The 24,018-nt window shown below is 35.3% G+C and overlaps 2 pseudogenes; one reads left to right on the top strand and one right to left on the bottom strand.

Annotated features, from left to right (window-relative positions):
- Positions 1-1,481: 1,481 nt before the first annotated feature.
- Positions 1,482-5,571, top strand: LOC126600471 (uncharacterized; annotated as a pseudogene).
- A 7,739-nt stretch (positions 5,572-13,310) lies between these two features.
- LOC126600475 (glucan endo-1,3-beta-glucosidase, basic isoform-like) lies at positions 13,311-14,487 on the bottom strand (annotated as a pseudogene).
- Between the last annotated feature and the right edge of the window lie 9,531 nt (positions 14,488-24,018).

The raw sequence follows: 24,018 nt of genomic DNA, 5'->3' as shown, positions 1-24,018 counted from the left end.
GAATCAGAGATGCTCTTGGCAAGTCCCACGGTTTCAGAAGGGTCACGCTAAGAACTTACAATGAGGCCTCTACTCCACGCGAGTAAACTCATTGTAGGGACCAAACGTGAGACTACATTAGTAAGAGCTTTTCCAATAAAGGCTTTATTCTTTGCTGCTATATTTTAAGTTTTAATGAGAATTTCATCACTAATGAGCGGAAAAATTGAGCTAGATTCATTACTTGGGCTAGCAACTTCCTTTTTCAGGAAACATAAATTTGGCTACACCTAGCCCCAAAAAAACAATGGCTCACACGAGAAAAGTAGCAACTCATGTCAGCCAAATTCTATCACTCTCCTTTGACTTGTGAATACACTTGTACTCTCCTTTTATTCTTTTTTTTTTTTCTTACGTATGTTTCTTGCAATGGCTAATGAATGATTGTTTTAAATTTCATAAGAATTAAAATTTCAAATTGATTTAACGTTTATGGGCATTGGTGGGTGAAATTTTGAAATAAATATTTTCAAAATTGTATGATACTAATTTACCAATTGGTGCTAGGTAGATTGTTGTGTTGTACGTGAAAATCAAATTATTTCAGGGGCCGAAGTGGGGGTTTGTATTTTTTAATGGATGAAATTGGAATAAAAGAATATAATCCAACGAATGGTTCATAAGTAATGAAATCTAATTTTGTTAGAATTTGAACTTTTTTAGATTGAAAGGTTCATAAAAGAAATTTAAAATAACATAACAAAAAATCAACTTAAGAAAAGTTAACAAAAAAAAATTATCACATAATCAAATTACTACATAAATAAATATATATAGTCTCATATAGAGCCCGAAAGAAATTGTCCCTCATTAGGAGAGATTCTTTTATAAAGACGCAAAAATTCCTCGAAGCTCTAAAATTGGCTATATCCACCACTTTTCCAACCCTAAATAGAGCCCCTCACTGGGGATGCTCTAAGTAGTCTAGTCTAATATAATCCAATCCAGTTCCAGTTAATGAGGTCAAACAAACACACTTAGCCTTACATAGGAGGGAGAGACACGTGACGTGCCGCCCATGTTTCGGGCAAAGCGAAAAAACTTTCGGTCCAATGGTTCCATGTAGGACAAAATTATTGTATTACCCTTACATTTAAGGTCATTAAGACGAAATCTCTTCGAAATGGAGCGAAAATTGAGTTCTAAAGATTAAAATGAAGGTATTGTGCTATTTAGTACTACGGTTTAGTGATATTTCTCTTTACATGTAAATAAAGGGTTTTAGATTTGATTCTCGGTAAAGGTGAATTTCAATCACATTATTACTGGCTCATTGTGAGATTTAACATTTCTATTCCCCTTAATATGGATAATATTATTTGTAAAAAAAACAATGACAGATACAGTTTTTTCAAAGCAGCTTTTACTCAAAAAAGTTACTTTTTTTTATTATTTTATTTTATTTTTATCCACCATGCAGCAGTTGCAGTGCCAAACCAGCGCTAGAAAGTATTCGTTGCCCTCAGTCGCTCTCTCAGTGTCTCTCCCGCTCTGTTTTCGTTCTCTCAATTCCCAGACCCAAACCCTAACCCTAAAAATCCAAACCTAAATTCCCTCAAATTTCTCACTCCAATTTCCCACAATTTCAATAAGCCCTAAGAAAAGACAAGGTATGATTTTGTTGTTCAATTTTCATTCCAGTTTAAGCACACCAAATTGTGAGGGAGTTTGAAAATGGTTATTTAACTCTCCCATCATTTTCTTCGCAAGTGTGAAAGTTACTGATGTGTAATGGATATGAATATCCGGTCATGGAATTATACGCAATTGAATTTAGCTTCATCTTTATTTGTGACCTTTACATACGCACACAAAGCATGATCACGAAATGTCATTGATGTTTGGTGATTACGCTGATCAAATATGTTAGTGCGTTCGAGCTGCTTGAGTTAGTTGGTTATTACTAATCACTGCGTCTAATTATGTGTTTGTGTGTGTGTGTGTATATATATCTATGTGCTCTCTCTGTGAAATCCCTGACAAACTAATTTTACAGAAAATAAAGGAAATGGAAGAACCAGAGCAAGAAGCTCGGCGGCTGAAATCTGTAGTAGAGGCCAAATACAAAGACTCCAATGTCAAATCAGCCCTCAAATATGCAAAACGTGCTGAGCGCCTGAGCCCAAGCTTGGAAGGCATCTCTTCCTTAAAGATCATCCGTACAGCCTCCCAAAGCCCCAATCCTGACTGGTACAACGTCCTGCAGGTGGAACCCTTTGCTCACACCAACACCATTAAGAAGAACTACAAGAAGCTCGCGTTTCTTCTCCACCCTGACAAGAATCCTCATGCTGGTTCCGAAGAGGCTTCCAAACTCGTCAACGAGGCCATTCGATTCCTTTCTGACAAGCTTAGGAGGAAGGAGTACGATATGAAGCTCAGGATAAAGATTCAGGATGAGAAAATTAAAGAGAGTGGTGTTGGGGGTTTAGGTTCTAGTATGGTGGTGGAAAGTGACACCTTTTGGACAGCCTGTTCAACATGCCGGCTTTTGCACCAGTTTGAAAGGAGGTATTTGGGGCATAATTTGGTTTGCCCGAGTTGTAAGAAGAGCTTTAAGGCTCTGGAGGTTGAAAATGGTGAGAATTTCAAGGTTAGGACTAGTGAGAGGTTAAGGAAAGTGAGTTTGGCATCAAAAGGGGGAATGAGTAGTGAAGGATTGGTTAGGAGAGTGAGTAACAGTGGTGAAATAAATGGCAGTACTGGTGGGAAAGGGAAAAGTGGTGTTTTGCAGAGGAAGGGTGAAGTGGGTACTGGTGATTTGGACAGTCAAGTGAGCGCTGGGAAAAAGAAAAGTGTTGTTTGGGAGAAGAAAGGTGAAGTCAGTACTGGGAGTTTGGGCAATCAAGCTAATGGTAGTGATGCTGGGGAACCGAGTGGTTGGAGGTTGAGGAGGAGAATGAGTAGTGTTGGAGAGGTGATGGAGAGGTAGGCAAAAACCAGTGATGAAATGATGACATTGGCGGAAATGAAGCAAAAGGCTCAAAAGGAGAAGATGAAGATGAAGATGAAGTTGAAGCTGAAGGACAAGAATGATGAAAGAGATAAGAAAGAGAAGAGGGAGAGGCTGAGGCATGACAAATTAAAGAAGGGTAAGAATTTAGATGTTGAGAAACGTGCTGTTTCAAAGAAGGATTTAGAAAGTGATAAAAGCAAGGGCTTGTCAATAGAGAAGAGCAGCATGGGGTCTAAGAGTGGGGATCTGGAAATTATGGTGGTGGAGGATTCAGATTTTTACGATTTTGATAAAGATAGAGTAGGGAGGAGTTTTGAGAAAGGACAGGTGTGGGCTATATACGATGATGACGATGGAATGCCAAGGCTTTATGGTTTGATTGATGAAGTTGTATCTGTCAAACCTTTTGAGGTGAAAATGAGTTGGTTGGATCTTCAGAATAATGGTTATGAGTGGCTTGCCTTCTCGGAAAAAATGGGATTCCATGTGTCTTGTGGGAGGTTCAAAGTTTCCAGGAAGACTTCCATTAATTCATTTAATATATTTTCTCAGCTTGTGGATTGTGAAAGGGTGGCAAGAGAGATTTATTGTATATATCCGAAGAAGGGGTCAGTGTGGGCACTTTATAGTGAAACGCCTTTTGATGCAGAGGGAAGAAACTTGTCCAGTCAAGACAAGCGTTGTTGTGACATAGTTGTGTTTCTGACAGCTTATAGTGAGATGCATGGTATGAGTATAGGGTATCTTGAGAAGGTCGATGGGTTCAAGACAGTTTTTAAAATAAGGGAGATTGGGTCTCATGCTGTTAGGTTGCTAGAAAGCAGTGATGTTAGGTTGGCATCACACCAAATTCCTTCTAGGAAGCTCTCTGGTGATGAGGCTCCAAACCTTCTCAAAGACTGCTGGGAACTTGATCCTGCTTCTCTTCCTCCGGATTTACTTACTTTTGGTTCGGGAAGATAGGTTTAGAATATTGTTTGGAAAGCAGAGAGCTCTTTATGTAGCCTTTCCTTCTCTGGTTTCGGGTTCAAACTGCAATATGCTACTGTTCATGCAGTACCCTACTGAGGTAATTTTTGTAGCAAATGAGGGTACCGCTGTTGAACTACAATCTAATCAGTTGCTGACTATATATAATCTTCCAAATTTTATTGGAAGTGGATTAAATGCTGGTTTACAATCAAAGGAAAATGCATCTGTACTAATTAATGTGAAGCAGCGGTTTTTGTGTTCTTCTCTTCTCTTGGACACACAGGCCCTTATTTTCTTTTCGCCCAAGTTTAGGTGGTTGACCTAAAACCAAGGGAACTGGTCACCGTTAGTCAGTATTGATACACAAAAATGAAAAAACACAGCTTTTGAAAATTAACCACATAACCATCCATCTCTCAAGACATCAAAAGAGTAATGGCCAAGCTCTCACTCTCTCTCAACCAATTTCCCTATCCTAAATCCCCTATTAGGATTGGAAAATGGGGGATGTTGGGTTGGTACAACCCATCTTTCTCTGTCTCGTGTCTGCTTGTGGCCATGGTAAGCTAATCTCACCCCTCTCTCTCTCTCTCTCTCTCTCTCTCTCTCTCTCTGTATTCCTTGTGAATTTTTAAAAGCTTCAGTATTTAGATTATGTGATGCTTTCATAAATCTTGATTGGAAGAAGACGATTGATTTTCTTGACATGTGCATACCTATGTATTGGTTTATATTAATCTTTCAAATATTTGATATTTATGATTTATGTAGAGTAGATAAATGGCCCAATACCCTATCTAGATTTTGGAAACCTTTTCCCTTTCAAACCTCGTTTTCAATAGAAGTGGTGTTTTTGGGTTATGTCATTGTATCACTTTAGAAGTTCAGAGATGATTTGTTTTTGGACTAAACATTTCCTCGAGTCATGCCATATATTAGTTGGTTGGTTTCTCACACATGTATCGTCATATTTTGTTTTTGGTTTTTATCAGGCCAAGGGAGAACTGTTACTTATTATTTCGTTCGTATTGCAAAAGCTTTATGTGCAGGAATCAGGATAAGTTGTACTGTAGCTACTTAGTGTTGTAAATCCTTTTTCGTTGCCCTGATTAATTTGGAAGTAGAACAACTTTTTACGTTTTTCTGCTTCGTTCGTTCAGATCAAATTTCAATCATGGGATGGAGAGTGCAGAGTGCTAGTCAAGAATATTAACGAGTAGCAGAAAATGGTAACCCCAGTTCTCCTTTTAATGGTTGAGTTCTGATGTTTTCCAGATTTGAATATGGCTTGGTGATGCGAATGGGGATTCGGTCTCATTTGTCTCCCTCAATGAGAGTTTGTGCCAAGCCATTAGTCGATTATTTGTTCAAATACTAAGTTAGCATTCTTATTCGGCCAAAAAAAAGTGAGAATTCGATATTAATTATGTGAATTAGAGAGCTTAGGTTGATTGATTATTAGTTTGAAACCCTAGCACCCATTGGCTGCTGGGAAAGTGAAAGAAATCTAACAGCCTAATTCTTTTGAATACATATTCTGTACTTCTGTGCTCCTGCAATTTCAGAGCTCCTGATTACAGTTCTCGTTTCTGTTTTTCCTTTCATTACCGGTGTTTTGCTGAATTAGATTGTTTTTGTTGGCCAATATAGGCTTCTGTTTGCTGATTTGGATGCAAATATGATATTGGGTTCGTTAGCATGACTTGATTGTGTTTGGCTTCTTGTCGCCATATGTACCTGAGTCTGACCTTGTGGCTACACTAACTAATGGTATGTGATATTCCCGCTCTCATTTTCTTCATGCACTCCTTTTTTCTACCCTCGAGACTGCATGAATCATAAGAGAATCAAAAGGGCAAAAACAAAGGGAAAAGTACAGAAGGATAAAATGAGAACGTGAAAATCACTAACCTAACTAATTTTCGCATGATTGGCAGTTGATTAATTGATATTAATAATTATCAATAACTAATGTAATAACTAGACCTGGCAGTTTTTTACACGACACGAAAATAACGGAATTAGACCTGGCAGTTTTTGACACGACACGAAAATAACGGGTTTCGGATCAACACGATAACTTATCGGGTCACTATCGGGTGACCCGTTAAGAACCCGTATACACGCGGGTAACACGTGGGTAACCCGTTTCAACCCGTTAAGAAAAAAATTATTTTAATAATTTTAAAGTTTAATTACTAAAATATTTATTATAAAATACAATACTCATATTAATATATACAATATATTCTATATTAAATATATAGTTTTGTATTATTGTTCTATATAAATTATAAAAAAATTAAAAAAAAGTTTTAGTCATTATTTATTTTTATTATGAGAGTTCCTTATTATCATTACTAGGATAAATTTTACATAACATATTCTTGTCCAAAATTAAAATATACTAGTATAGTATTTGTATATGCAAGAACTAAGAAGACATACATGCAAGTATGAAAAATGTGAAAGAATATATAAACACTCGTGATGTAACATCCCACATCGCCCAGGGGAGTGATCCTTAAATGTATATTCTCATCCCTACCTAGTACGAGGCCTTTTGGGAGCTCACTAGCTTCGGGTTCCGTAGGAACTCCGAAGTTAAGCGAGAAGGAGGCCAGAGCACTCCCAGGATGGGTGACCCACTGGGAAGTTGCTCGTGAGTTCCCAGAAACAAAACCGTGAGGGCGTGGTCGGGGCCCAAAGCGGACAATATCGTGCTACGGTGGTGGAGCGGGCCCGGGAAGTGATCCGCCCCGGGCCGGGATGTGACAATTTGGTATCAGAGCCTAACCCTGGCCGTGGTGTGCCGACGAGGACGTCGGGCCCCTAAGGGGGGTGGATTGTAACATCCCACATCGCCCAGGGGAGTGATCATTAAATGTATATTCTCATCCCTAACTAGCACGAGGCCTTTTGGGAGCTCACTAGCTTCGGGTTCCGTAGGAACTCCGAAGTTAAGCGAGAAGGAGGCCAGAGCACTCCCAGGATGGGTGACCCATTGGGAAGTTGCTCGTGAGTTCCCAGAAACAAAACCGTGAGGGCGTGGTCGGGGCCCAAAGCGGACAATATCGTGCTACGGTGGTGGAACGGGCCCGGGAAGTGATCCTCCCCGGGCCGGGATGTGACACGTGATTTATCATTATTCCTCTACGAATAGATAATTGTTACACTTATATTATCGTTTAGATTTTTAAAATCCTTCAAACCCTCATGAATAATGTTTTTTATTTGAGGGAAAAATTAATAATAATTATTGTAGAAGTGTAAAAAATGTAAAAATATATATATACAATCACTCGTATATAAAAAAATGTAAATGCTTTAAATTAAAGATCAAATTTATTCATTACATTCTTATAGGGTCGATGAGTGTATATGTACAAAATCATCAAAATCGAAGCCAAAATAACCGTTAAATTATGATTTTTCGTTTATAACCGTCGAAAACTTTTGTTCCGTTACGTTATCTCTGAATGTTTGTTTTTTACGATTTTTTAAGTTTGCAATCTCGAAATGTGTACAAATAAACTTGACAGTTGGATCGTTGAAAAAAGTTTCGTAGAATACATATTGCGTCAAAACGGTATATTAAACAAACACTTAGAGTTAATATTATACTTCTATTAAGTATAAAATAACTAGTGTAAATACTTTAAATTAAAGATCAAATGTATTCATTACATTCATATAGGGTCGAGGAGTGTATCTGTAAAAAATTATCAAAATCGAAGCTAAAATAACCGTTAAATTGTGATTTTTCGTTTATAACCGTCGAAAATTTTTGTACCGTTACGTAATCTCTGAATGTTTGTTTCTTATGATTTTTTACGTATGCGATCTCAGAATGTATACAAATAAGTTTGACGGTTTGATAGTTGAAAAACGTTTTGTAGAATGCATATTGCGTCAAAACAGTAGATTAAACAAACACTTAGAGTTAATATTATACTTCTATTAAGTATAAAATAAGTTTTTGTGGTATTCACTAGTGTAAATACTTTAAATTAAAGATCAAATTTATTTATTACATTCTTATAGGGTCAAGGAGTGTATCTGTAAAAAATCATCAAAATCAGAGATAAAATAACCGTTCAATTGTGATTTTTCTTTTATAACCGTCGAAAATTTTTGTTCCATTACGTAATCTCTGAATGTTTGTTTTTTACGATTTTTTACGTATGCGATCTCGGAATGTGTACAAATAAGTTTGACGGTTGGATTGTTGAAAAACGTTTCGTAGAATGCATATTGCATCAAAACGGTTAATTAAACAAACACTTAGAGTTAATATTATACTTCTATAAAGTATAAAATAAGTTTTTGTGGTATCCACTAATGTAAATACTTTAAATTAAAGATCAAATTTATTCATTACATTCTTATAGGGTCAATGAGTGTATCTGTAAAAAATCATCACAATCAGAGATAAAATAACCGTTAAATTTTGATTTTTCGTTTATAACCGTCGAAATATTTTGTTCCATTACGTAATCTCTGAATGTTTTTTTTTATGATTTTTTACGTATGCGATCTCGGAATGTGTACAAATAAGTTTGACGGTTGGATCATTGAAAAAAGTTTTGTAGAATGCATATTGCGTCAAAACAGTAGATTAAACAAACACTTAGAGTTAATATTATATTTCTATTAAGTATTAAATAAGTTTTTGTGGTATCCACTTGTGTAAATACTTTAAATTAAAGATCAAATTTATTCATTACATTCTTATAGGTCGAGGTGTCTATATGTAAAAAATCATCAAAATCGGAGATAAAATAACCGTTAAATTGTGATTTTTCGTTTATAACCATCGAAAACTTTTGTTCCATTACGTAATCTCTGAATGTTTGTTTTTTACGATTTTTTATGTATTCGATCTCGGAATGTGTACAAATAAGTTTGACGGTTGGATCGTTGAAAAAAGTTTCGTAGAAAGCATATTATGTCAAAATGGTGGATTAAACAAACAATTAGAGTTAATATTATACTTCTATTAAGTATAAAATAAGATTTTGTGGTATCCACTAGTGTAAATACTTTAAATTAAAGATCAAATTTATTCATTACATTCTTATAGGGTCGAGGAGTGTATCTGTAAAAAATCTTCAAAATCAGAGCTAAAATAACCGTTACATTGTGATTTTTCGTTTATAACCGTCGAAAACTTTTGTTCCGTTACGTAATCTCTGAATGTTTGTTTTTTATGATTTTTTATGTATGCGATCTCGGAATGTGTACAAATAAGTTTGACGGTTGGATCGTTGAAAAATGTTTTGTAGAATGCATATTGCGTCAAAACAGTAGATTAAACAAACACTTAGAATTAATATTATACTTGTATTAAATATAAAATAAGTTTTTATGGTATCCACTAGTGTAAATACTTTAAATTAAAGATCAAATTTATTTATTACATTCTTATAGGGTCAAGGAGTGTATCTGTAAAAAATCATCAAAATCGGAAATAAAATAACCGTTAAATTGTGATTTTTCGTTTATAACCGTCGAAAACTTTTGTCCATTACGTAATCTCTGAATGTTTTTTTTTACGATTTTTTACGTATGCGATCTCGGAATGTGTACAAATAAGTTTGACGGTTGGATCATTGAAAAACGCTTCGTAAAATGCATTTTGCTTCAAAACGGTAAATTAAACAAACACTTAGTGTTAATATTATACTTCTATTAAGTATAAAATAAGTTTTTGTGGTATCCACTAATGTAAATACTTTAAATTAATAATCAAATTTATTCATTACATTCTTATAGGGTCAAGGAGTGTATCTGTAAAAAATCATCAAAATCAGAGATAAAATAACCCTTAAATTGTGATTTTTCGTTTATAACCGTCGAAAACATTTGTTCAATTACGTAATCTCTGAATGTTTGTTTTTTACGATTTTTTATGTATGCGATCTCGGAATGTGTACAAATAAGTTTGACGGTTGGATGGTTGAAAAAAGTTTCGTATAATGCATATTGCGTCAAAACGGTAAATTAAACAAACACTTAGAGTTAATATTATACTTCTATTAAGTATAAAATAAGTTTTTGTGGTATCCACTGGTGTAAATACTTTAAATTAAAGATCAAATTTATTCATTACATTCTTATAGGGTCGATGAGTGTATTTGTACAAAATCATCAAAATCGAAGCTAAAATAACCATTAAATTGTGATTTTTCGTTTATAACCGTCGAAAACTTTTGTTCCGTTACGTAATCTTTGAATGTTTATTTTTTACAATTTTGTACGTATGCAATCTCGAAATGTGTACAAATATGTTTGACGGTTGGATTGTTGAAAAATGTTTCGTAGAATGCATATTGCGTCAAAACTGTAAATTAAACAAACACTTAGAGTTAATATTTTACTTCTATTAAATATAAAATAAGTTTTTATGGTATCCACTGGTGTAAATACTTTAAATTAAAGATCAAATTTATTCATTACATTCTTATAGGGTCGAGAAGTGTATTTGTAAAAACTCATCAAAATCAGAGCTCAAATAACCGTTAAATTGTGATTTTTCGTTTATAACCGTTGAAAACTTTTGTTCTTTTACGTAATCTCTGAATGTTTGTTTGTTATGATTTTTTACGTATGCGACCTCGGAATGTGTACAAATAAGTTTGATGGTTGGATCGTTGAACAAATTTTGTATAATGCATATTGCGTCAAAACAGTAGATTAAACAAACACTTAGAGTTAATATTATACTTCTACTAAGTATAAAATAAGTTTTTGTGATATCCACTAGTGTAAATACTTTAAATTAAAGATCAAATTTATTCATGACATTCTTATAGGTCGAGGAGTCTATCTGTAAAAAATCATCAAAATCAAAGATAAAATTACCGTTAAATTGTGATTTTTCGTTTATAACCGTCGAAAACTTTTGTTCCATTACGTAATCTCTGAATGTTTGTTTGTTACGATTTTTTACGTATGCGATCTCGGAATGTGTACAAATAATTTTGACAGTTGGATCATTGAAAAAAGTTTCGTATAATGCATATTGCGTCAAAACGGTAGATTAAACAAACACTTAGAGTTAATATTATACATCTATTAAGTATAAAATTAGTTTTTGTGGTATCCACTAGTGTAAATACTTTAAATTAAAGATCAAATTGATTCATTACATTCTTATAGGGTCGAAGAGTGTATCTGTTAAAAATCATCAAAATCGGAGCTAAAATTACCGTTAAATTGTGATTTTTCGTTTATAACCGTCGAAAACTTTTGTTCCGTTACGTAATCTCTAAAAGTTTGTTTTTTACAATTTTTTATGTATGCAATCTTGGAATGTGTACAAATATGTTTGATGGTTGGATCGTTGAAAAAAGTTTTTGGACCGCTCGCAATAGATAATTTTGTAGTAGTGAAACATTAAATTTATTTAACCGTCGATTGTCATTTACGCTTTATTCTTCTTACTGAATTTCATTTTTAAAATTTTATTTTTTGAAAACATGATCATTTGGCGGATGTAAGAAGATGATATCACGTTTCGATATTTATGGTTAACTGAAATATGAGTCAATGTCATATAATTTGTAGAAACTTTATAAACATCAAGCAATATTTTCACTAACCGTAAAACTCTAAATATAATATCAACGATCCAAACTGTTCATCTACTTGCTTCCTCTAATAGATCATGTTTTCGAAAAAGAAAATCTAAAAAAACGAAATTTGATAAGAACAATGAAGCATAAATGTAAACAACAATCAACAGTTAAATTTTAATCTATGATTTATATGATTATAGTGGCGAATTTCGAAGTTAAGCTCTTCATGGAAGTTATAAAGCTTGTCATTACGAGTATTTATATATTTTTTTCTATATTTTTTTACACTTCTACATTAATTAAAAAATTATTAAAGACTTTAGGTAAGCGAAAATATACTTAAAACAAAATTGCGTTTTTATGTTTTGGATGAGATAATATGGAATGTATATACTTATTTAGTATTATGTTTTTCATTTGATTATTTATTGGTTTAAAATATATTTTCCTTAACGGGTCGGGTCATATTACCTGTTAATATTATCGGGTCGATTTCGGGTCGGATCATTTTACCCGTTTATTTTAACGGGTGTTACACGACACGACCCGTTAAGATATCGGGTATGACATGAAAACGACACGAACACGAAAAACACGACACGAATGCCAGGTCTAGTAATATAACTACGTGCATTTCGACTAACACATCATGTGATTAAGTAATATGATAAAAAATATGATCTTTGCAAATGAGTTCAATTGTTGATTTCTTACTTTGCAAACAGGCGGTGCATATGCAACGAAATTCGTATCTCAAACTGCTTCCCCTACGTGGTTTGGCCTGGAACCCTAACCAGCCTCAGGTTTCAAGTTATATCCCCAAGCTAGCAGATATGTGGGCACTCGGAATCCATGGAGAGGCCACTTTTGGGGCCGAACCGGATGTTCCCCCGCCTCCGAAAAGTTCACTTGTGAAACTGTAGAGTGCACCCCCAATGAGGGTTCACGCAATGGTAATGGCACTTTTCGTGCCCGCGACTCTAGTGGAAATGACGATTGCAGCTGCGGGATCCCAAGTTCAGGATGATTCTTGTCATGCTGGTTTCAACTTGCCCATGTCGTGACCTCCCGGGCAGTAACGGCAGCGCGTGGTGGACGTCTGCTTATAATACATTTGGTTCGAACAAGTAAATGAATGTTTACACATCTGTTAGCGGGCTGCTGTAGGGAGTTTGTTGTCGGAAAATTAATCACTGCTGATATTGCCGCCCAGTACTCGTCTTATTTCTCCACCCACCTTAAGATCTCTCACTTGATAGAGTAACAGTTGAGATTGAGGGGGAATGTTGGCAATATCCACGTGCCGAAAGGTTGTTAGAGTTGTTATAGGACTAGTTAGTTAAATAGCTTAGGCTGCAAGCTAGTCATGATGGCTATATAAACTATATTGTCATAGTTGTAAATATTAATTCAGTATCAATGTAATCAATTACTTTCTCTCTTTCTCTAATTCCCTTCTCTCTCTTCTTCTTCGATACGTGCTCTTTCTGCATTTCTGTTAATAGACATCAAGTGTATCAAGAAAAGTAGTATTTCGTTACAAAATAGAATGAGCACGGGCATAAGATTACTTCTAAAAATTTAAGAACCCTATATTATATTGACAGTTTTAATGTATTGATTATCATATAATTAAACACGACATGCAAAATTATAGAGAATTTGATAATCCTATGAAACTATTTGGTTGTACATGACCGCTTTTTGGGTACATGATACATGGTAACTCTTTATTGTCATAATGTACATTTACCTAGCTATGATTAATTGAAAATAAATGGGTATTTAGGCTGTTTTTTGGGATAAAAAACCCCGCAATGTTTCTCAAGTTCTGGTGTCTTTTGATTGTCATCAAACATGGCAAATATATAAGTTTCTATGGGTTTTGCTGGCCTTCTTGGAGTCCCTTCTTTCACATGTTGAATCAAGTGTAAGTAATGTCTTTGCATTATCAATTGTAGTTTCCATTCCACCAGCTGATGGCCAGCCCGTCTCTGATACAACAATTTCCAATGACCCTCCCCCAACCTTCTCAAGGGCAGCATAAACACCATCCAAAATGGCATCGAAAAGATTATCATAACCAAATTTTCCATCTTGTACCACAATTGATGGAGATATGAAAATAGCATAATCAAGACGAATATCACGAGCGTTGCTGCTGTAAATAAAATACGGGTACAAGTTAACAAGTAATGGCGATTTGTGATTGGGTTGCTAAAGTGAGCTATATTCTGACTTGAATGAGCCATTTGACGAAGGATAGGCTTCTCCAAGTGCTCCAGTGTCTATGGCAGTGGAAATTTTAATTTGTTTGTCAAGGCCAGCAAGAGAAATCGCCTTTTCAATATTTCGCATTGCTGGGACCAGAAATCGGGCAAATGAGTCTGAGGGCTTGACTTCATTTCCTACCGCAATGTATTTGAATCTTACATTGGCATAGTTTCTCACATTGTTTTGCACCCATGTGTTTGCATTGGCTTGGCTTGAAGCAAGGTTTTGAAGGTTATCATTTGGCACGCCTAGCAAGAGCTCAATATTAGAGCCTCTAAGGGCACCCAAAGCAGCTTGGTTTCAATCATAGAGTCTCATTCTCTGGATTTTATATGTTTTGTAGAGAGCAATAACTTCTGCTTGGGTTGGTAGGTCATCGCCAATCATTCCATTACATACACCAATTTGGGCATCTAGATTTGAAAGAACTTATTATTGTTTTTATGATAACATGATGTTCCTAAATGATAACAAGTAGTGCGTTAAAACAAGTCATAAAAACAATCTTACTTACGTCGACTGCCATATATAGAACCCTAGTTTTGAAGCATGAGAGAGGGAGAGAGAGATACCTGTGGTTTCAAAGCTGGCCATCAGTTGCCCTAGTACAAGTATTATGGAAATCATAGAAGATCCTCTGCCAACTGATGAATTGGATTTAGCCATGACAAGAAAAATATTTATATCCAAATTAAGAAATAAATTATATTATTTTGTGTTTTCTTCAATGTTGCTCCTTGCTCTTTAATTTATAGACATAAAATAGAAGAATGTACGATTAAGAATAGTAAAGCACACTAACTTACATGAAACAACCTTAACTGTTTGTTTATTTATTCTGTTTTTTATGATGTATATTTGTGCTTCGCATATTTTTTGTTTTTTTGTTTTTTGCTATTCAAGGAATGACTATTTCTTAATTTGGTTGGTGGGTTGAGGTTAATGTGTTTTTAGTGGATTTGTGTAATTAACAAAGAATGGTTAGTATAACTGTTATTTTACCAATTTAATTCAATTGGGTGTGTTGATCTTGTTATTCGTTTATTCTCTTGTTTTTCTTCACAATTTGTAGTTTAAGGATCGATTCAACATTTTGTTGATTTTAGGGGCCTGTATGTTATTTCAATTATTTTATGAAAACTTTGTTTTTATTTCAAACTCTTACAATCCAATATAATTCAAAGAGAATATGTTGAAGAATATATTATGTGTGACAACTCGTCTCAAATTTTATTATTTTATAAATTATAGAAGCATGAATTTACGAAAATACCCTTTAAGGCACATGCTTTGTTCGAGGTTAATTGCTATGTCGTGCCACCTAAGATTTTTTTTTCTTGGCATATCCTCGTAGTACTCGTCGCTACGGACGCGTGGGCGCACACGGTTTGTGATTTTGAGCTATATCGAAGAAGTTATTAACATTTGAAGTTTGGACATTTTAGGAATTATAATTTTAGTAAAATCTGGAATTTCTTTTATGAAAGTGGACGGCCCATATTTAATGAAGAAATAAATGGATGGCTGGGATGAGAAGAAAGGAGGTTATGTATGTGTGTGCGTGGCTGGTGGAAGAAAAAAAAGACGAAGAGATTTGGCAGAACTGCCCAACCAGAGAAGCGGAAGAGCTCCGGGAGAGAAGGGTCGAATTGGGAGAAGACAGAGAGAGTGAGACAGACCAATCGGAACAGGGAAAGGAGGAAAGGAGAGAGAGGGTGAGAAGCGGAGGAAAAGAGGAGAAACGGGTTGGGAGAACCCGTGACCCGCTTCGACCCGGCGATGCCCACACCTAATTTTGACAGAATTACGTCCAATTTTCCGGCGTTTTACAACCTTGCACCTCTACCAATCAACTCCTTAGCCTTTCCTCTACCTATTACATCCCAAAATTTGGAAAGTTTGGCGTTAAAAGATGAGAAAAACGCACTGGTGGTGCGGTGGATGGGTGTTCGAAATTCTTCCATTTTTGAAGCAATTTCTTTCAATTGCCACCACCCATAGCTTCCTCTTGAGGCTTAGAACAAAGCCCAAGAAATGGTTAGGACGGCAGAGTTTTTTTGGAGGTGGATTGAAAACACCTAAAATCAAGGATTTCGTACGGTTTTGGTGAAATTGGAGCCCTTCTAGGCCAAATTGGCCTTGGCCAAAGGTATGAAAGTTGTTCCTCTCTTTGAGATCTTAAATTCTGCAATTTTTGAGAATTTTTAAAAACAGTAGAATTTTCCGGCGAGCCGGGGCAGCCAACCGCCACTCACGGCGACGGGTGCAGCAGCGAGTGGCCTGAGGGCCGCCAATGCAATTTTTAGACTATATGTGATCTCTTGAATTCAGTTTTGAGAAGTGAATGACATAGATTGATCGTTAGAGCCAAAATTCTCTAAGATACGTTAATAGGCCATTATATGAATCGATGATCCGACCGTTGGATCGTCATCAAACTTTGATAGATTATTATTCATAATATTTGAGTAATATAGAAACTTACGGATTGGGAATCTGACTTATAAATCTTCTCGAATTGGATTTGTAAGTTCGTAAAATAAAATGTTAACTGCCACTTGGTTTTGGCAATTGGCGGAGATCCGACCGTTGGATCGTTTTGAAACTTTAATATGTTGTTCTAGAAGCATAATGTGGATCCTTGGAAGTTACAGATCAAAGATCTGATTTGTGGATCTTCTGGACCGAATTGCATAGACTTATATGCGATGTAAGTCATGTATTATATCAACGAGAATTCTGAGATATGGTTTGATAATTGGTCACTGGCGCCGATCGTTTATGACGCCTTGATGTTCGTGCTAGGAATTTGTAGCGTGGACTCCAGGTGAGTGGATCTTTCATTGCTCATCTTATGTTTCATGATTGATAATTCTATAAATGCTTTTAAATAAAACTGAGAAACTTATGCCATGACATATATATATTTATAAGTTATAAAATACTATGAGATGGTTCAGTTTAGATTTCATCGTGATATATCCATATGCGTATTACTATAAAAAATTATTATGAACTACGAATGGCTTGATCCTTATTTAGGGTACGTAGGCAGTCTAGCAAGATGTTAGATGCAGCCATATAAGAAATAAGATTATATAATTGAGACAATAGCCTTGTTTAAGGAATTGAGCAATGTGTGTGAGCTTTTGGTTTTCAGTATATATTTATATACTTTATATTTTTCGAGAAATATGTTTAAACGAGATTATGCCTTGAATGTCATGCATATAAGTTTATAATTCGTATATGATGCATTATATATATATATATATATATATATATATATATATATATATATAATTGTGTTACTGTGAGTGCTCTGAAGTGCAAAGGTGAACGTAGGACATTCAGGTAAGTTCGGGTAAGTTTAGGTAAGTTTACGTAAATTTAAGTAAGTATACGGTGTTAGCCATGATTGATGAGATATCAATATGTCGTATAGGTCACTAGAGGTGACTCCGACTATTATATGCTAGCCATAACCGATGAGATATGTGATGAGATATCAATATGTCGTATAGGTCACTAGAGGTGATTCCGACTTGTGCACTATTTGAGATATTAATCACATGATTATTTGATATTATTGTTGAGATGCTGTGTTGTGGTACATTATGATTTCCTTGGAAATTATAAGGTGTTGTTGTTGGAAATGAATCATCCTTCAGTTGTAACGAGGGATTACTTGTGTTATATGTTTTCTATTAGAAATTTACTTACATGGTCACTCACCCTTGTCTTGTTTTCACCCTCCAGGTATTATTAGTTGAGTTTTATTATCACCAAAGACTCGCGGCGATTCTTAGTATCAGAATCTATTTCGAGGGTACGATTCTTATATCATTTTTCTGCACTTGCTTATGCTCTAACATCACGTGTGAAGTGGGTTCATTCTCGCTCCCCATTGCACTTTGGTATTTAGGCACTCTTAGGTTTAAATTTATTCACAATTTTCCACACCATCACACTTTTTAGCTTCGTCACCTTCCAGGTGTCGGCCAACACAGCTTGATTCGGAGTCCTAGTGGACATTCCGGGTTTGGGTGTGTCATTCTGCCATGCATACAATTTATATTTGGAAAGTCCACAATTATATCTTTGGGGCTTTTTACAATAAAACTCTACATCTAATAATAGGTGATTAAGTTGAGAACAATAACAGTGATCAGGGCCGATCCTGAGCTTTTTTGGGGCTCTGTGCGAATGCTCAAAATATGCATTTTTTCAATACACAAGCATGTATTAAAAAAATATATAGTTAAGGAGGGCTAGGCCTTCACGCCCATGTTATATTACTTGAAGAAAAAATATACAGCGGGGGGAAATAGTACCTAAATCCCAACGATCATGAGACTCATCACAAACATCTTGTAACTCTTCACCAACATTATTTTCTATCAAATTTTCAACCGACTCTTTGTTTTTCGAAAAAGAATTATTAAGAGATCCTCTTAAACTTTTGGCAATTTCTTTATCCTTTTCCTGTTTTTTTTCTTTTCATATTACTAGAGAGTTATTTCCTAAAAGACATGGCTTCAATCTTTTTTTTCAAAACATTATCTACACGCCATATAACAAAAAATTCCAATTCAAATTATCATCCCAACATATATTATATATTATAAAAAATACTGACATATCATTCCATCATATATTATAAAAGATTAGCAACATGCAACATATTGATGTGGTAAAAACTAACACACAAATTAAACCTTATTAAGATAGTTGTAGTACGCGTAAGTAAGGATCGTTCTAGGTTGGGGATTAGTTAGGGATACTAATCAATACAAATTAAACTTAAAAACTGAAAACTAGACTCAAACACTCAAAACAAGCTAAACTGACTCAAATAACACAAAACTAAGTTAAATTGACTCAAAACAAGAACTAGAATGTAATTTGGACGAAAATTGAACTCAAAAGATTCAAAACAACGTAAAACAACCAATCTGGACAGATTCTTACCTAAAAACACGAAATAGAAAAGGGGGGGTTTGTTTTTGGATAATTTAAGACTAAAAGCAAACAAATTTAAAGACTCTAATAACTTTGAACGAAATTGGTGATTTAAAGGAGTGAATTACTAGCTAGAGGGTCCTTCTCCACACATGACACATATGCATACAAATCGATTTCCAGTTATTCTTCTAATAAACCATGAATGACAATGCCCCAAATTAATCGTGAGAATCACAAATTAACTTTCAAATTCTCCTAAATTCATTGAATTGGACTCAGCGACGCAACCAAATTATTCTTATCAAGTTCCCTACATGAACTGCATAATAGAGATGCATAACAAAGATCATTAAGTTCTATGAAAATCATAAGCATTGACAAGGTATTCATAACTATGAACTGCATGATACTCCTACCAAGAATTCACTTAACACAATCATGACTAGTGACTTTTATTACTTGTGAATATAAGTTCATAACGATTAGGTGAAATTCCCTTATATCCTAGCATTAAATTCATGCATGCAAACGAAGTAGGCCTCCTTAATCAACATACAAGAACAAGTTATCAATCAAACAGATAAGTAAATTGCATTCACGATTTATGAAATCATAACTGGATGTAATCAATTCATATCACATATATGTTCATGGCTTTGAATTCACATCTAACTAAACCGAACTTAGTTCCACATGGTTGCAATTAAACAAAAACAATCTAATTTAAACATTGAACTAAAACTAAGGATAGAATACACCTAGGAATGTTCCAGCAATCCAAAGCCTTGAATGGCAGGCACGGCTCCAAGGGTCTCCTCTCTTTCCTTCCTTGTAAAGCTGCGGCACAATTGTATTTTTATGATGTTTTGGCTCTTGTATGTGTGTTGCACAAAATTGTGGTGATAAATATGTATTTATAGGCCTAAGGTTTGCACAATTTCTGAAGGAAAAAGGATTGTACAATCCTAGGATGAAAGGGAGTAGGATACACGGCAGGTTTCTAGAAGAAAAGGGATTAAATTCGTCATATTTCTAGGGGGAAAGGGATCATGTTATTTGCATTGTTTCAGGGCTTCTAGAATTAGATATTAGGTATTCTAATGTGATAAGGAGTCCCCCTTGTAGCTGGAATTAAGGTAGGATAGGATTAGGATAAGATAAGATAAGGTTAGTTTGGATAATGTTGGATAATGTTCATTCCTTTTAGCTGATTCCTTATCTTCTTTGTCTTGACTTTATTTTCTTCATCTCTTCAGCATATTCCTAGCCTCTTGAACTTCAAAAACGTCCATCCACCTTGCTCCATGCATGTGCTATCCATTCTTGGCCCAAAACTACTCTAAAATGCTCCCAATTGCACTTTCTTGCCAACTTTATCATTTAAACCTGAAAACACACGAAAATAGCTTAAAATACTATAATAAGTAGAAACTAGCTATGAAAATGCAAGAAAACAAGCTAACTAAGTCGCATAAATATGCTTCTATCACATATCAATTGGAATTTCAACATATATTATAAAAATATTCTATTCGCTAGTCGCCACACAAGTTTTGCTGCTTTTGCAGTCTTGATATGACACATGGTCATTACAGTTTGTTGCTTTTGCAGTCCTGTTATGAAAATAAAACTGATTTGTAAAAAACAAAAATTAAGTTGAAAAAAATTGAGAAAACTAAACGAAAATAATTGGCCAAAATTAAGCTGAACTCAGAACTAGGTATGCCGTCTGGGACTCTATCACTCTTGTGGACAACTAGAAGTGGACAAATAACAGAATGGGAAGTCGGATTGTAGCCTACAACCCTACAAGTCTGTGATTGTGAGAGACGACGAATTTAGGAGGACAAATAATAGTCGGAGGCAGTTGGGAAATTGCTTCGAAATTTCGAGTTGTGGGCATAACAATCTATAATGGTTCTTAAAGAATTGATTTATGATATTTAATTAATCAAAACCTTCAGGTTTGAAATTAGTCTTTGGATTTGCGAAGTGTTGAAGACGAAGTGACGAATAGAAGGTTAAGGGATGGTTTGGTATTTTTGTGCTTAAAAAAAAACTGCTTCTATTATGATGTGAGAACAAGCTTATTTTTGCTGCTTCACGTTTTCAGCTTTTTTCACCCAAAACTGTGAAAATAAGTTGTTTTTAAGTGTTTACCAAATACCTTTTTTAGCTCAGTTTTTTTTTATACCCACTTTTAATGAAAGCACCTCAGTACCGAACTAGTACTAAGAGTCGAAGACGCGGGAGCACGGTAGCAAAATTAAATTAAATTTTTTATACTTATATAAATGCAAAAGAAAAATGGTACCCCTTTCAATTTTAGGCCCTAGACAAGGGCCCTGTTAGCACTAGGCCTGAGCCGGCCCTAACGGCGATGTTTGTGACGTGCCATCCTGGGATAAAAAGTTTATCACAGTACGTATTAAAGTTGACTATTCTTCTTACATGTCTTGATCTCGATTTACTAGGCTCATATTTTCTTCTTTAAGTTAGGCTTTAAAAAAGATACTCTAATTAACTCCAACTTAAGAGTATTGAATAATGATTGGGCACTTAAAATGATGCGTTAATTAGTTGTGTCATAATGAATTTACTAGTTTTCGATGTGAGAATTAGTTTCTGTTATGACCCTGTGTGGTGTCACTCATGAGGCATGTTGAAGAATAAAGTTATAAGGCATGTTGAAGAATAAAGTTATACATATATGAGATATAATAAATATTACACGATTTGTATGTAAGAGCTTCAATATTGCTAATATCATCAATACCTTTTATAATAAAAGTGATTAAGTTTAGGAAAATATCAATGATGTTTATGGTAGATATTACTAGACGTGAAAATTTAATTAGAACCTTCATTTCTTTAAACCTTCATTTCTTTACAAGCCATGTTAAGTCTATTATGTAATGTGGTTCTAATTGATGACTAAATTTCTAAGTGATCTATACTAAGATGAGACGTTCAATGGATAGCCCTGCCTGGGCGAAAGCCTTAAGGCATGAGGCGAAGCCTCAAGGGACCTAATTATATATATATATATATATATGGGCAAAAGACTGTTTACTACCCTCATGTTTCGTGGTTTTCAACATTTGGTACATGAAGTTTTTTTCATCTTAGAGTCATACCTCAAGTGTTAATTTTGAGACAGTTTCATACATCCGTTAAGTTTTCCGTTAAAATTTTTGTTAACTGATGATGTGGTGCCCATGTGGACAATAATTAAGCGCCACGTGTCAATATGGGTCCACTTCAATATTAAAAAATTATAAAAAATAAAAAAACCCACCCTTCCCTCTTATCTTTCCGCTCAGCTGCTCAGATCACTCCATCTACGAATCATAAAGTGAGACGACCTTCATCTTCTTTTTCTTGGTTTCCCATAATGCATTCACACAATCATCCACCATCTACTTCTGCGACTCCATTATCATATGATTTTGCTTCATCTCCATCTTCATTCTCATCTTCTCCATCTCCCCCGCCATCTCCATCTTGGTTTCCCACAATGCATTCACACAATCATCCACCATCTACTTCTGAAACTTTCATAATTTCTGACCCAAAACCCACCTCCATATTGAACTCCGATGCGGATATCCGGATCTGGGTTGGACCCGAAAGCCAAAGGAAAGTCGCATTCCAAGTCGATCATGGGCTGAAACATATCTCAGGCAAAGAAAAACGGAGCCGGACCCAGGTGGCGGAGTCGGTAGTGGTGTTGTGTGGGCGAGGACCAATGTGGAGCTAGAGATTGATGGGCCATCGAGCCCTAGCAGCAGTGGGTATGCTGGCGACCACCAACACCACCACGAAGGCTATGAGGATTGTGGAAATTCTGAGGACTCGGGTTCTATTGTTTTCAGATATGGTGGGGGAGAGGGAGGAGGTGGGTCAAAGAGGTGAAGGGGGAGGAGTATGAGGGATCGGGAAAGAGAAGAGGGAGGGATCGAGAACGGGAAAAAGAAGAGGGAGGGAAGCCGCCTTGCGAGCCCATTGCCAGCTCCCGGCCGATGGTCTTGAGCTGCTCCATTGATGATTGAGGGTTTGAATGTTAGGTTTTTGGATGGAGAATTGGGGGTATGAATTTGGGGGAATTAATTAGTGAATTTCCATTACATGAAGAAATAGAGGGAGAGGTTTTGTGGGAGAAGGGGGTGCTTGGGTGGAGAAGACGAAAGGGGTGGAAGGGTGCTCAGGTGGAGGGATGTGGGGATTCTGGGGAGAAAGGAAGAGAAGAAAGTAAGAAGAAGAAGAAGAGAGAGAGAAAAAAAATCCACGTCTGAAGAGAAGAAAGAAAGAAAAAAAAATCCAGGTGGACCCCTAAATGACACATGAGACGTCCAGTCATTGTCCATATGAGTGCCACGTCATCACTTAACTGGAAACTTAACAGTTTGACTAACGGATGTATGAGATTGTCCCAAAATTTACACTTTAGGTATGACTCTGGGACAAAAAAAACTTAATGTACTAAATGTTGAAAACCACGAAACTTCAAGATAGTAAACAGAGTTTAACCCTATATATATATATATATATATGTAGTTATATATAAAAATATAATACTTTGTAAAACAAACATTGTCATTCAAATTCAAAAGGTAATATTATCCAAATCCATTGTCATTCAAAAGGTAATATCATCCAAATCCATTGTCATTCAAAAGGTAATATATCATCCAAATCAATTATAAAACAAACAAGTTTAGCTCACAAACGTACAGACAAAGAAATCATTCATCAAAATCCTCTTCATCTAAATCAAAGGTAACATCATCCTCTTCATTGTCAAGTCTAGTTGAACTTGGAGGGTATGTCATCAAGTCTTCAAACAAATCTTCTGAATCATACTCCAAATTTGTGATTCTTTGACTTGAGGTTTCTTCATTAATTTGTTTTCTTTTGAAAGTAATAGGAGCTCGAGGTTGAGTAGGTAGGTTCACAGGAAGAAGGAGAAGGAGGAGGCTTTCATGTAATTACATAAAAAGTTTTGATACTTTTGTATCATTGCACTTGGATCCAAACGTTTATGTTTTTACATAAAGGCCCAACTTCACTAAAGGATAAAATGTTTTTCTCTTTTAATGAAGTTTTTGTTATTGTTGAACTTTTTGGTATCTAGTTGTAATAACATGAAGTTGTAAACATTTGTGTATTTAAAAAGTGATCCCAAAAGTTTGTGTTTTTGCATTATAGACCGAAAGTTGAGGTTATTGCATT

The sequence above is a fragment of the Malus sylvestris genome, chromosome 14, assembly GCF_916048215.2.
Source record: "Malus sylvestris chromosome 14, drMalSylv7.2, whole genome shotgun sequence".
Taxonomy (NCBI): domain Eukaryota; kingdom Viridiplantae; phylum Streptophyta; class Magnoliopsida; order Rosales; family Rosaceae; genus Malus; species Malus sylvestris.
This window is presented reverse-complemented; position numbering and strand designations above follow the sequence as displayed.